Source organism: Hyperolius riggenbachi, chromosome 4 (assembly GCF_040937935.1).
Source record: "Hyperolius riggenbachi isolate aHypRig1 chromosome 4, aHypRig1.pri, whole genome shotgun sequence".
NCBI lineage: Eukaryota > Metazoa > Chordata > Amphibia > Anura > Hyperoliidae > Hyperolius > Hyperolius riggenbachi.
This window is the reverse complement of record NC_090649.1, coordinates 42,160,010-42,173,323: the sequence shown is the minus strand read 5'-3', so window position 1 is coordinate 42,173,323 and position 13,314 is coordinate 42,160,010. Positions and strand designations below refer to the sequence as shown.

Sequence of the window (13,314 nt, the reverse complement as noted above, 5' to 3'; positions counted from 1 at the left end):
GATTCCCGGCCAATGCAAATGCTAGGATTTTGGCACACCTCCACACTTTGCACTTCTCAAGCTTAAGACATCTCTGCAGGCCAGAAGCCATTTAAGGACATTTGCAAGAGTCACCGTGGCACTTGGCCACAGTGCTGGCTGACAGTCGAGAAGAGGGACCCTAGTACCCAGCAAACATGACTCTAAGACACACAAGTTAAAGCAGCCTTGGGACACTTGCGTGCCCAAAGGCCTTGCATGTCTTCTAGCAGTGCCAGTGACGTGCAGCATCTCTCCCTCTCCAGTACTCACCTATTAGGCTTCTTTTTAACTGTCTAGAAAAGCCTCGGAAATGCCAAGTCAGCAGCATCTGCTCATCTGGTGTTGTTTTACAACTTTTTGCCTTGTTGTCTTTGCACTCTACTCAGGGCCTTGCTCAAATTTGGAGCGTTCTCTCTAGGCCCTCATTCATTCTACTTTTGTCCTGAGTTTTCTCACAGTAGATGTTGAGATGTTGTGTCAGCTTACCTACAACTTGCTTTCCCAGCACCTAGCAATTAAGAAAACATACTAAAAGTACAGAAAAAAAAGTAGTAACAAACTTAAGTCAAATGAAAGCAACCACTTTTTTTGCTTGCCGGGACTGAAAGGCTTTTTGGTTTGTAACTTTTGTTGGGAAGTACCTCATCTAAAAACAAGTTAAGGGAAAGAGCAACTTCCTTTTTTTCAATCCTCTCAGCTAAATCTCAGGCCGTGTGCAGAGTGCCCTCCTCATACTGCTATGTGAGCACCTTTGGAGTGCAAAGCCTAATACACACCATACCAATGCCTGTCAGATAGATGGGTCGAACAGATGATTTCCGGCAGGTCCGATCTGATTTCCGATCGTTTTTCTGATGGATTTGCATAGTAGTGATCGGAAATCCGAACGGAAATCCGATCGTGTCTGTCGGAAAGGATCTATCGGCCCATCTATCTGATGGGGAATTGCATGGTGTGCACCAGGCATACGAGAATGAGTATCTTTCAGGTGGTTGTTCCTTGTCAAGTGATTGATTGTAAGTCTCTCCTTGACAAAAGGACTGGAGTAAAGCCAACGGAAATCTGGGAAAAGCAGATAAGAAAAGTAGTATAGGAAAGATGAGTAAGATTGTAAGAAGGAGTGTTTTTCTCTTTCTTGGGGTGGTGAAGCACTTTTGCTGAAAAGTTGTTAAAAGAGGTTGTGTGAGTAAAAGTGAAGGGGAAAGCTGAGATGACATTTTCGTTTGTTAGCAAAGGGAGTGGGGAGTGGCATGTGAAAGAGGAAGTGATGGCCTGGTGATGGTTTGTAATCGTTTTGGAGGAGCTCTGCCTAGTAGAAAGTAAAAGGAGAAGCTTTGATCACCCAACGTGGGGCTCGAACCCACGACCCTGAGATTAAGAGTCTCATGCTCTACCGACTGAGCTAGCCGGGCTTGCTTGCTTGAGCTGAAATGTCAAAAATTGCAAAATGGCGCCAGCCTCACCTTTGCCATCCGCACAGAAGAAGGCAATCTTGTATGGCCTGATTTGGCTGGCCACGTTTTTCAGCACCGAGCAACAGGGCAAGGCATTGGTGGTTCAGTGGTAGAATTCTCGCCTGCCACGCGGGAGGCCTGGGTTTGATTCCCGGCCAATGCAAATGCTAGGATTTTGGCACACCTCCACACTTTGCACTTCTCAAGCTTAAGACATCTCTGCAGGCCAGAAGCCATTTAACCTCCCCGGCGTTCAATTCCCAGGATTTCTTTGCAAAAAGTGATAAAATGTATTTTTAAAACTTTTTTTTTTCCTGTAACTTGCCAAACTGTGTCAAGCAAGGGTCTAGTATACAGTGCAGAAGAGTATTGATGTGTATGCACGTTTATACTGTTCACAGCATGTTTTTATGGATGGACATTTCTGTCCATACCGCTGAGGAGGTTAAGGACATTTGCAAGAGTCACCGTGGCACTTGGCCACAGTGCTGGCTGACAGTCGAGAAGAGGGACCCTAGTACCCAGCAAACATGACTCTAAGACACACAAGTTAAAGCAGCCTTGGGACACTTGCGTGCCCAAAGGCCTTTGCATGTCTTCTAGCAGTGCCAGTGACGTGCAGCATCTCTCCCTCTCCAGTACTCACCTATTAGGCTTCTTTTTAACTGTCTAGAAAAGCCTCGGAAATGCCAAGTCAGCAGCATCTGCTCATCTGGTGTTGTTTTACAACTTTTTGCCTTGTTGTCTTTGCACTCTACTCAGGGCCTTGCTCAAATTTGGAGCGTTCTCTCTAGGCCCTCATTCATTCTACTTTTGTCCTGAGTTTTCTCACAGTAGATGTTGAGATGTTGTGTCAGCTTACCTACAACTTGCTTTCCCAGCACCTAGCAATTAAGAAAACATACTAAAAGTACAGAAAAAAAAGTAGTAACAAACTTAAGTCAAATGAAAGCAACCACTTTTTTTGCTTGCCGGGACTGAAAGGCTTTTTGGTTTGTAACTTTTGTTGGGAAGTACCTCATCTAAAAACAAGTTAAGGGAAAGAGCAACTTCCTTTTTTTCAATCCTCTCAGCTAAATCTCAGGCCGTGTGCAGAGTGCCCTCCTCATACTGCTATGTGAGCACCTTTGGAGTGCAAAGCCTAATACACACCATACCAATGCCTGTCAGATAGATGGGTCGAACAGATGATTTCCGGCAGGTCCGATCTGATTTCCGATCGTTTTTCTGATGGATTTGCATAGTAGTGATCGGAAATCCGAACGGAAATCCGATCGTGTCTGTCGGAAAGGATCTATCGGCCCATCTATCTGATGGGGAATTGCATGGTGTGCACCAGGCATACGAGAATGAGTATCTTTCAGGTGGTTGTTCCTTGTCAAGTGATTGATTGTAAGTCTCTCCTTGACAAAAGGACTGGAGTAAAGCCAACGGAAATCTGGGAAAAGCAGATAAGAAAAGTAGTATAGGAAAGATGAGTAAGATTGTAAGAAGGAGTTTTTTTCTCTTTCTTGGGGTGGTGAAGCACTTTTGCTGAAAAGTTGTTAAAAGAGGTTGTGTGAGTAAAAGTGAAGGGGAAAGCTGAGATGACATTTTCGTTTGTTAGCAAAGGGAGTGTGGAGTGGCATGTGAAAGAGGAAGTGATGGCCTGGTGATGGTTTGTAATCGTTTTGGAGGAGCTCTGCCTAGTAGAAAGTAAAAGGAGAAGCTTTGATCGCCCAACGTGGGGCTCGAACCCACGACCCTGAGATTAAGAGTCTCATGCTCTACCAACTGAGCTAGCCGGGCTTGCTTGCTTGAGCTGAAATGTCAAAAATTGCAAAATGGCGCCAGCCTCACCTTTGCCATCCGCACAGAAGAAGGCAATCTTGTATGGCCTGATTTGGCTGGCCACGTTTTTCAGCACCGAGCAACAGGGCAAGGCATTGGTGGTTCAGTGGTAGAATTCTCGCCTGCCACGCGGGAGGCCCGGGTTCGATTCCCGGCCAATGCAAATGCTAGGATTTTGGCACACCTCCACACTTTGCACTTCTCAAGCTTAAGACATCTCTGCAGGCCAGAAGCCATTTAAGGACATTTGCAAGAGTCACCGTGGCACTTGGCCACAGTGCTGGCTGACAGTCGAGAAGAGGGACCCTAGTACCCAGCAAACATGACTCTAAGACACACAAGTTAAAGCAGCCTTGGGACACTTGCGTGCCCAAAGGCCTTGCATGTCTTCTAGCAGTGCCAGTGACGTGCAGCATCTCTCCCTCTCCAGTACTCACCTATTAGGCTTCTTTTTAACTGTCTAGAAAAGCCTCGGAAATGCCAAGTCAGCAGCATCTGCTCATCTGGTGTTGTTTTACAACTTTTTGCCTTGTTGTCTTTGCACTCTACTCAGGGCCTTGCTCAAATTTGGAGCGTTCTCTCTAGGCCCTCATTCATTCTACTTTTGTCCTGAGTTTTCTCACAGTAGATGTTGAGATGTTGTGTCAGCTTACCTACAACTTGCTTTCCCAGCACCTAGCAATTAAGAAAACATACTAAAAGTACAGAAAAAAAAGTAGTAACAAACTTAAGTCAAATGAAAGCAACCACTTTTTTTGCTTGCCGGGACTGAAAGGCTTTTTGGTTTGTAACTTTTGTTGGGAAGTACCTCATCTAAAAACAAGTTAAGGGAAAGAGCAACTTCCTTTTTTTCAATCCTCTCAGCTAAATCTCAGGCCGTGTGCAGAGTGCCCTCCTCAACTGCTATGTGAGCACCTTTGGAGTGCAAAGCCTAATACACACCATACCAATGCCTGTCAGATAGATGGGTCGAACAGATGATTTCCGGCAGGTCCGATCTGATTTCCGATCGTTTTTCTGATGGATTTGCATAGTAGTGATCGGAAATCCGAACGGAAATCCGATCGTGTCTGTCGGAAAGGATCTATCGGCCCATCTATCTGATGGGGAATTGCATGGTGTGCACCAGGCATACGAGAATGAGTATCTTTCAGGTGGTTGTTCCTTGTCAAGTGATTGATTGTAAGTCTCTCCTTGACAAAAGGACTGGAGTAAAGCCAACGGAAATCTGGGAAAAGCAGATAAGAAAAGTAGTATAGGAAAGATGAGTAAGATTGTAAGAAGGAGTGTTTTTCTCTTTCTTGGGGTGGTGAAGCACTTTTGCTGAAAAGTTGTTAAAAGAGGTTGTGTGAGTAAAAGTGAAGGGGAAAGCTGAGATGACATTTTCGTTTGTTAGCAAAGGGAGTGGGGAGTGGCATGTGAAAGAGGAAGTGATGGCCTGGTGATGGTTTGTAATCGTTTTGGAGGAGCTCTGCCTAGTAGAAAGTAAAAGGAGAAGCTTTGATCACCCAACGTGGGGCTCGAACCCACGACCCTGAGATTAAGAGTCTCATGCTCTACCGACTGAGCTAGCCGGGCTTGCTTGCTTGAGCTGAAATGTCAAAAATTGCAAAATGGCGCCAGCCTCACCTTTGCCATCCGCACAGAAGAAGGCAATCTTGTATGGCCTGATTTGGCTGGCCACGTTTTTCAGCACCGAGCAACAGGGCAAGGCATTGGTGGTTCAGTGGTAGAATTCTCGCCTGCCACGCGGGAGGCCTGGGTTTGATTCCCGGCCAATGCAAATGCTAGGATTTTGGCACACCTCCACACTTTGCACTTCTCAAGCTTAAGACATCTCTGCAGGCCAGAAGCCATTTAACCTCCCCGGCGTTCAATTCCCAGGATTTCTTTGCAAAAAGTGATAAAATGTATTTTTAAAACTTTTTTTTTTCCTGTAACTTGCCAAACTGTGTCAAGCAAGGGTCTAGTATACAGTGCAGAAGAGTATTGATGTGTATGCACGTTTATACTGTTCACAGCATGTTTTTATGGATGGACATTTCTGTCCATACCGCTGAGGAGGTTAAGGACATTTGCAAGAGTCACCGTGGCACTTGGCCACAGTGCTGGCTGACAGTCGAGAAGAGGGACCCTAGTACCCAGCAAACATGACTCTAAGACACACAAGTTAAAGCAGCCTTGGGACACTTGCGTGCCCAAAGGCCTTGCATGTCTTCTAGCAGTGCCAGTGACGTGCAGCATCTCTCCCTCTCCAGTACTCACCTATTAGGCTTCTTTTTAACTGTCTAGAAAAGCCTCGGAAATGCCAAGTCAGCAGCATCTGCTCATCTGGTGTTGTTTTACAACTTTTTGCCTTGTTGTCTTTGCACTCTACTCAGGGCCTTGCTCAAATTTGGAGCGTTCTCTCTAGGCCCTCATTCATTCTACTTTTGTCCTGAGTTTTCTCACAGTAGATGTTGAGATGTTGTGTCAGCTTACCTACAACTTGCTTTCCCAGCACCTAGCAATTAAGAAAACATACTAAAAGTACAGAAAAAAAAGTAGTAACAAACTTAAGTCAAATGAAAGCAACCACTTTTTTTGCTTGCCGGGACTGAAAGGCTTTTTGGTTTGTAACTTTTGTTGGGAAGTACCTCATCTAAAAACAAGTTAAGGGAAAGAGCAACTTCCTTTTTTTCAATCCTCTCAGCTAAATCTCAGGCCGTGTGCAGAGTGCCCTCCTCATACTGCTATGTGAGCACCTTTGGAGTGCAAAGCCTAATACACACCATACCAATGCCTGTCAGATAGATGGGTCGAACAGATGATTTCCGGCAGGTCCGATCTGATTTCCGATCGTTTTTCTGATGGATTTGCATAGTAGTGATCGGAAATCCGAACGGAAATCCGATCGTGTCTGTCGGAAAGGATCTATCGGCCCATCTATCTGATGGGGAATTGCATGGTGTGCACCAGGCATACGAGAATGAGTATCTTTCAGGTGGTTGTTCCTTGTCAAGTGATTGATTGTAAGTCTCTCCTTGACAAAAGGACTGGAGTAAAGCCAACGGAAATCTGGGAAAAGCAGATAAGAAAAGTAGTATAGGAAAGATGAGTAAGATTGTAAGAAGGAGTGTTTTTCTCTTTCTTGGGGTGGTGAAGCACTTTTGCTGAAAAGTTGTTAAAAGAGGTTGTGTGAGTAAAAGTGAAGGGGAAAGCTGAGATGACATTTTCGTTTGTTAGCAAAGGGAGTGGGGAGTGGCATGTGAAAGAGGAAGTGATGGCCTGGTGATGGTTTGTAATCGTTTTGGAGGAGCTCTGCCTAGTAGAAAGTAAAAGGAGAAGCTTTGATCACCCAACGTGGGGCTCGAACCCACAACCCTGAGATTAAGAGTCTCATGCTCTACCGACTGAGCTAGCCGGGCTTGCTTGCTTGAGCTGAAATGTCAAAAATTGCAAAATGGCGCCAGCCTCACCTTTGCCATCCGCACAGAAGAAGGCAATCTTGTATGGCCTGATTTGGCTGGCCACGTTTTTCAGCACTGAGCAACAGGGCAAGGCATTGGTGGTTCAGTGGTAGAATTCTCGCCTGCCACGTGGGAGGCCCGGGGTCGATTCCCGGCCAATGCAAATGCTAGGATTTTGGCACACCTCCACACTTTGCACTTCTCAAGCTTAAGACATCTCTGCAGGCCAGAAGCCATTTAAGGACATTTGCAAGAGTCACCGTGGCACTTGGCCACAGTGCTGGCTGACAGTCGAGAAGAGGGACCCTAGTACCCAGCAAACATGACTCTAAGACACACAAGTTAAAGCAGCCTTGGGACACTTGCGTGCCCAAAGGCCTTGCATGTCTTCTAGCAGTGCCAGTGACGTGCAGCATCTCTCCCTCTCCAGTACTCACCTATTAGGCTTCTTTTTAACTGTCTAGAAAAGCCTCGGAAATGCCAAGTCAGCAGCATCTGCTCATCTGGTGTTGTTTTACAACTTTTTGCCTTGTTGTCTTTGCACTCTACTCAGGGCCTTGCTCAAATTTGGAGCGTTCTCTCTAGGCCCTCATTCATTCTACTTTTGTCCTGAGTTTTCTCACAGTAGATGTTGAGATGTTGTGTCAGCTTACCTACAACTTGCTTTCCCAGCACCTAGCAATTAAGAAAACATACTAAAAGTACAGAAAAAAAAGTAGTAACAAACTTAAGTCAAATGAAAGCAACCACTTTTTTTGCTTGCCGGGACTGAAAGGCTTTTTGGTTTGTAACTTTTGTTGGGAAGTACCTCATCTAAAAACAAGTTAAGGGAAAGAGCAGCTTCCTTTTTTTCAATCCTCTCAGCTAAATCTCAGGCCGTGTGCAGAGTGCCCTCCTCATACTGCTATGTGAGCACCTTTGGAGTGCAAAGCCTAATACACACCATACCAATGCCTGTCAGATAGATGGGTCGAACAGATGATTTCCGGCAGGTCCGATCTGATTTCCGATTGTTTTTCTGATGGATTTGCATAGTAGTGATCGGAAATCCGAACGGAAATCCGATCGTGTCTGTCGGAAAGGATCTATCGGCCCATCTATCTGATGGGGAATTGCATGGTGTGCACCAGGCATACGAGAATGAGTATCTTTCAGGTGGTTGTTCTTTGTCAAGTGATTGATTGTAAGTCTCTCCTTGACAAAAGGACTGGAGTAAAGCCAACGGAAATCTGGGAAAAGCAGATAAGAAAAGTAGTATAGGAAAGATGAGTAAGATTGTAAGAAGGAGTGTTTTTCTCTTTCTTGGGGTGGTGAAGCACTTTTGCTGAAAAGTTGTTAAAAGAGGTTGTGTGAGTAAAAGTGAAGGGGAAAGCTGAGATGACATTTTCGTTTGTTAGCAAAGGGAGTGGGGAGTGGCATGTGAAAGAGGAAGTGATGGCCTGGTGATGGTTTGTAATCGTTTTGGAGGAGCTCTGCCTAGTAGAAAGTAAAAGGAGAAGCTTTGATCGCCCAACGTGGGGCTCGAACCCACGACCCTGAGATTAAGAGGCTCATGCTCTACCGACTGAGCTAGCCGGGCTTGCTTGCTTGAGCTGAAATGTCAAAAATTGCAAAATGGCGCTAGCCTCACCTTTGCCATCCGCACAGAAGAAGGCAATCTTGTATGGCCTGATTTGGCTGGCCACGTTTTTCAGCACCGAGCAACAGGGCAAGGCATTGGTGGTTCAGTGGTAGAATTCTCACCTGCCACGCGGGAGACCCGGGTTCGATTCCCGGCCAATGCAAATGCTAGGATTTTGGCACACCTCCACACTTTGCACTTCTCAAGCTTAAGACATCTCTGCAGGCCAGAAGCCATTTAAGGACATTTGCAAGAGTCACCGTGGCACTTGGCCACAGTGCTGGCTGACAGTCGAGAAGAGGGACCCTAGTACCCAGCAAACATGACTCTAAGACACACAAGTTAAAGCAGCCTTGGGACACTTGCGTGCAAAGGCCTTGCATGTCTTCTAGCAGTGCCAGTGACATGCAGCATCTCTCCCTCTCCAGTACTCACCTATTAGGCTTCTTTTTAACTGTCTAGAAAAGCCTCGGAAATGCCAAGTCAGCAGCATCTGCTCATCTGGTGTTGTTTTACAACTTTTTGCCTTGTTGTCTTTGCACTCTACTCAGGGCCTTGCTCAAATTTGGAGCGTTCTCTCTAGGCCCTCATTCATTCTACTTTTGTCCTGAGTTTTCTCACAGTAGATGTTGAGATGTTGTGTCAGCTTACCTACAACTTGCTTTCCCAGCACCTAGCAATTAAGAAAACATACTAAAAGTACAGAAAAAAAAGTAGTAACAAACTTAAGTCAAATGAAAGCAACCACTTTTTTTGCTTGCCGGGACTGAAAGGCTTTTTGGTTTGTAACTTTTGTTGGGAAGTACCTCATCTAAAAACAAGTTAAGGGAAAGAGCAACTTCCTTTTTTTCAATCCTCTCAGCTAAATCTCAGGCCGTGTGCAGAGTGCCCTCCTCATACTGCTATGTGAGCACCTTTGGAGTGCAAAGCCTAATACACACCATACCAATGCCTGTCAGATAGATGGGTCGAACAGATGATTTCCGGCAGGTCCGATCTGATTTCCGATCGTTTTTCTGATGGATTTGCATAGTAGTGATCGGAAATCCGAACGGAAATCCGATCGTGTCTGTCGGAAAGGATCTATCGGCCCATCTATCTGATGGGGAATTGCATGGTGTGCACCAGGCATACGAGAATGAGTATCTTTCAGGTGGTTGTTCCTTGTCAAGTGATTGATTGTAAGTCTCTCCTTGACAAAAGGACTGGAGTAAAGCCAACGGAAATCTGGGAAAAGCAGATAAGAAAAGTAGTATAGGAAAGATGAGTAAGATTGTAAGAAGGAGTGTTTTTCTCTTTCTTGGGGTGGTGAAGCACTTTTGCTGAAAAGTTGTTAAAAGAGGTTGTGTGAGTAAAAGTGAAGGGGAAAGCTGAGATGACATTTTCGTTTGTTAGCAAAGGGAGTGGGGAGTGGCATGTGAAAGAGGAAGTGATGGCCTGGTGATGGTTTGTAATCGTTTTGGAGGAGCTCTGCCTAGTAGAAAGTAAAAGGAGAAGCTTTGATCGCCCAACGTGGGGCTCGAACCCACGACCCTGAGATTAAGAGTCTCATGCTCTACCGACTGAGCTAGCCGGGCTTGCTTGCTTGAGCTGAAATGTCAAAAATTGCAAAATGGCGCCAGCCTCACCTTTGCCATCCGCACAGAAGAAGGCAATCTTGTATGGCCTGATTTGGCTGGCCACGTTTTTCAGCACCGAGCAACAGGGCAAGGCATTGGTGGTTCAGTGGTAGAATTCTCGCCTGCCACGCGGGAGGCCCGGGTTCGATTCCCGGCCAATGCAAATGCTAGGATTTTGGCACACCTCCACACTTTGCACTTCTCAAGCTTAAGACATCTCTGCAGGCCAGAAGCCATTTAAGGACATTTGCAAGAGTCACCGTGGCACTTGGCCACAGTGCTGGCTGACAGTCGAGAAGAGGGACCCTAGTACCCAGCAAACATGACTCTAAGACACACAAGTTAAAGCAGCCTTGGGACACTTGCGTGCCCAAAGGCCTTGCATGTCTTCTAGCAGTGCCAGTGACGTGCAGCATCTCTCCCTCTCCAGTACTCACCTATTAGGCTTCTTTTTAACTGTCTAGAAAAGCCTCGGAAATGCCAAGTCAGCAGCATCTGCTCATCTGGTGTTGTTTTACAACTTTTTGCCTTGTTGTCTTTGCACTCTACTCAGGGCCTTGCTCAAATTTGGAGCGTTCTCTCTAGGCCCTCATTCATTCTACTTTTGTCCTGAGTTTTCTCACAGTAGATGTTGAGATGTTGTGTCAGCTTACCTACAACTTGCTTTCCCAGCACCTAGCAATTAAGAAAACATACTAAAAGTACAGAAAAAAAAGTAGTAACAAACTTAAGTCAAATGAAAGCAACCACTTTTTTTGCTTGCCGGGACTGAAAGGCTTTTTGGTTTGTAACTTTTGTTGGGAAGTACCTCATCTAAAAACAAGTTAAGGGAAAGAGCAACTTCCTTTTTTTCAATCCTCTCAGCTAAATCTCAGGCCGTGTGCAGAGTGCCCTCCTCATACTGCTATGTGAGCACCTTTGGAGTGCAAAGCCTAATACACACCATACCAATGCCTGTCAGATAGATGGGTCGAACAGATGATTTCCGGCAGGTCCGATCTGATTTCCGATCGTTTTTCTGATGGATTTGCATAGTAGTGATCGGAAATCCGAACGGAAATCCGATCGTGTCTGTCGGAAAGGATCTATCGGCCCATCTATCTGATGGGGAATTGCATGGTGTGCACCAGGCATACGAGAATGAGTATCTTTCAGGTGGTTGTTCCTTGTCAAGTGATTGATTGTAAGTCTCTCCTTGACAAAAGGACTGGAGTAAAGCCAACGGAAATCTGGGAAAAGCAGATAAGAAAAGTAGTATAGGAAAGATGAGTAAGATTGTAAGAAGGAGTGTTTTTCTCTTTCTTGGGGTGGTGAAGCACTTTTGCTGAAAAGTTGTTAAAAGAGGTTGTGTGAGTAAAAGTGAAGGGGAAAGCTGAGATGACATTTTCGTTTGTTAGCAAAGGGAGTGGGGAGTGGCATGTGAAAGAGGAAGTGATGGCCTGGTGATGGTTTGTAATCGTTTTGGAGGAGCTCTGCCTAGTAGAAAGTAAAAGGAGAAGCTTTGATCACCCAACGTGGGGCTCAAACCCACGACCCTGAGATTAAGAGTCTCATGCTCTACCGACTGAGCTAGCCGGGCTTGCTTGCTTGAGCTGAAATGTCAAAAATTGCAAAATGGCGCCAGCCTCACCTTTGCCATCCGCACAGAAGAAGGCAATCTTGTATGGCCTGATTTGGCTGGCCACGTTTTTCAGCACCGAGCAACAGGGCAAGGCATTGGTGGTTCAGTGGTAGAATTCTCGCCTGCCACGCGGGAGGCCTGGGTTTGATTCCCGGCCAATGCAAATGCTAGGATTTTGGCACACCTCCACACTTTGCACTTCTCAAGCTTAAGACATCTCTGCAGGCCAGAAGCCATTTAAGGACATTTGCAAGAGTCACCGTGGCACTTGGCCACAGTGCTGGCTGACAGTCGAGAAGAGGGACCCTAGTACCCAGCAAACATGACTCTAAGACACACAAGTTAAAGCAGCCTTGGGACACTTGCGTGCCCAAAGGCCTTGCATGTCTTCTAGCAGTGCCAGTGACGTGCAGCATCTCTCCCTCTCCAGTACTCACCTATTAGGCTTCTTTTTAACTGTCTAGAAAAGCCTCGGAAATGCCAAGTCAGCAGCATCTGCTCATCTGGTGTTGTTTTACAACTTTTTGCCTTGTTGTCTTTGCACTCTACTCAGGGCCTTGCTCAAATTTGGAGCGTTCTCTCTAGGCCCTCATTCATTCTACTTTTGTCCTGAGTTTTCTCACAGTAGATGTTGAGATGTTGTGTCAGCTTACCTACAACTTGCTTTCCCAGCACCTAGCAATTAAGAAAACATACTAAAAGTACAGAAAAAAAAGTAGTAACAAACTTAAGTCAAATGAAAGCAACCACTTTTTTTGCTTGCCGGGACTGAAAGGCTTTTTGGTTTGTAACTTTTGTTGGGAAGTACCTCATCTAAAAACAAGTTAAGGGAAAGAGCCACTTCCTTTTTTTCAATCCTCTCAGCTAAATCTCAGGCCGTGTGCAGAGTGCCCTCCTCATACTGCTATGTGAGCACCTTTGGAGTGCAAAGCCTAATACACACCATACCAATGCCTGTCAGATAGATGGGTCGAACAGATGATTTCCGGCAGGTCCGATCTGATTTCCGATCGTTTTTCTGATGGATTTGCATAGTAGTTATCGGAAATCCGAACGGAAATCCGATCGTGTCTGTCGGAAAGGATCTATCGGCCCATCTATCTGATGGGGAATTGCATGGTGTGCACCAGGCATACGAGAATGAGTATCTTTCAGGTGGTTGTTCCTTGTCAAGTGATTGATTGTAAGTCTCTCCTTGACAAAAGGACTGGAGTAAAGCCAACGGAAATCTGGGAAAAGCAGATAAGAAAAGTAGTATAGGAAAGATGAGTAAGATTGTAAGAAGGAGTGTTTTTCTCTTTCTTGGGGTGGTGAAGCACTTTTGCTGAAAAGTTGTTAAAAGAGGTTGTGTGAGTAAAAGTGAAGGGGAAAGCTGAGATGACATTTTCGTTTGTTAGCAAAGGGAGTGGGGAGTGGCATGTGAAAGAGGAAGTGATGGCCTGGTGATGGTTTGTAATCGTTTTGGAGGAGCTCTGCCTAGTAGAAAGTAAAAGGAGAAGCTTTGATCACCCAACGTGGGGCTCGAACCCACGACCCTGAGATTAAGAGTCTCATGCTCTACCGACTGAGCTAGCCGGGCTTGCTTGCTTGAGCTGAAATGTCAAAAATTGCAAAATGGCGCCAGCCTCACCTTTGCCATCCGCACAGAAGAAGGCAATCTTGTATGGCCTGATTTGGCTGGCCACGTTTTTCAGCACCG

The 13,314-nt window shown here is 45.7% G+C and overlaps 4 non-coding genes across 4 annotated transcripts; 2 read left to right on the top strand and 2 right to left on the bottom strand.

Moving 5' to 3' along the window:
* Positions 1–3,190: 3,190 nt before the first annotated feature.
* Positions 3,191–3,263, bottom strand: TRNAK-CUU (transfer RNA lysine (anticodon CUU)). Its single transcript has one exon. It is a non-coding gene; the product is annotated as a tRNA-Lys (tRNA).
* Positions 3,264–3,397: 134 nt separating this feature from the next.
* On the top strand, positions 3,398–3,468 carry TRNAG-GCC (transfer RNA glycine (anticodon GCC)). The gene has a single exon. It is a non-coding gene; the product is annotated as a tRNA-Gly (tRNA).
* A 6,411-nt stretch (positions 3,469–9,879) lies between these two features.
* Positions 9,880–9,952, bottom strand: TRNAK-CUU (transfer RNA lysine (anticodon CUU)). Its single transcript has one exon. It is a non-coding gene; the product is annotated as a tRNA-Lys (tRNA).
* Positions 9,953–10,086: 134 nt separating this feature from the next.
* Positions 10,087–10,157, top strand: TRNAG-GCC (transfer RNA glycine (anticodon GCC)). Its single transcript has one exon. It is a non-coding gene; the product is annotated as a tRNA-Gly (tRNA).
* The last annotated feature ends 3,157 nt before the right edge of the window (positions 10,158–13,314 follow it).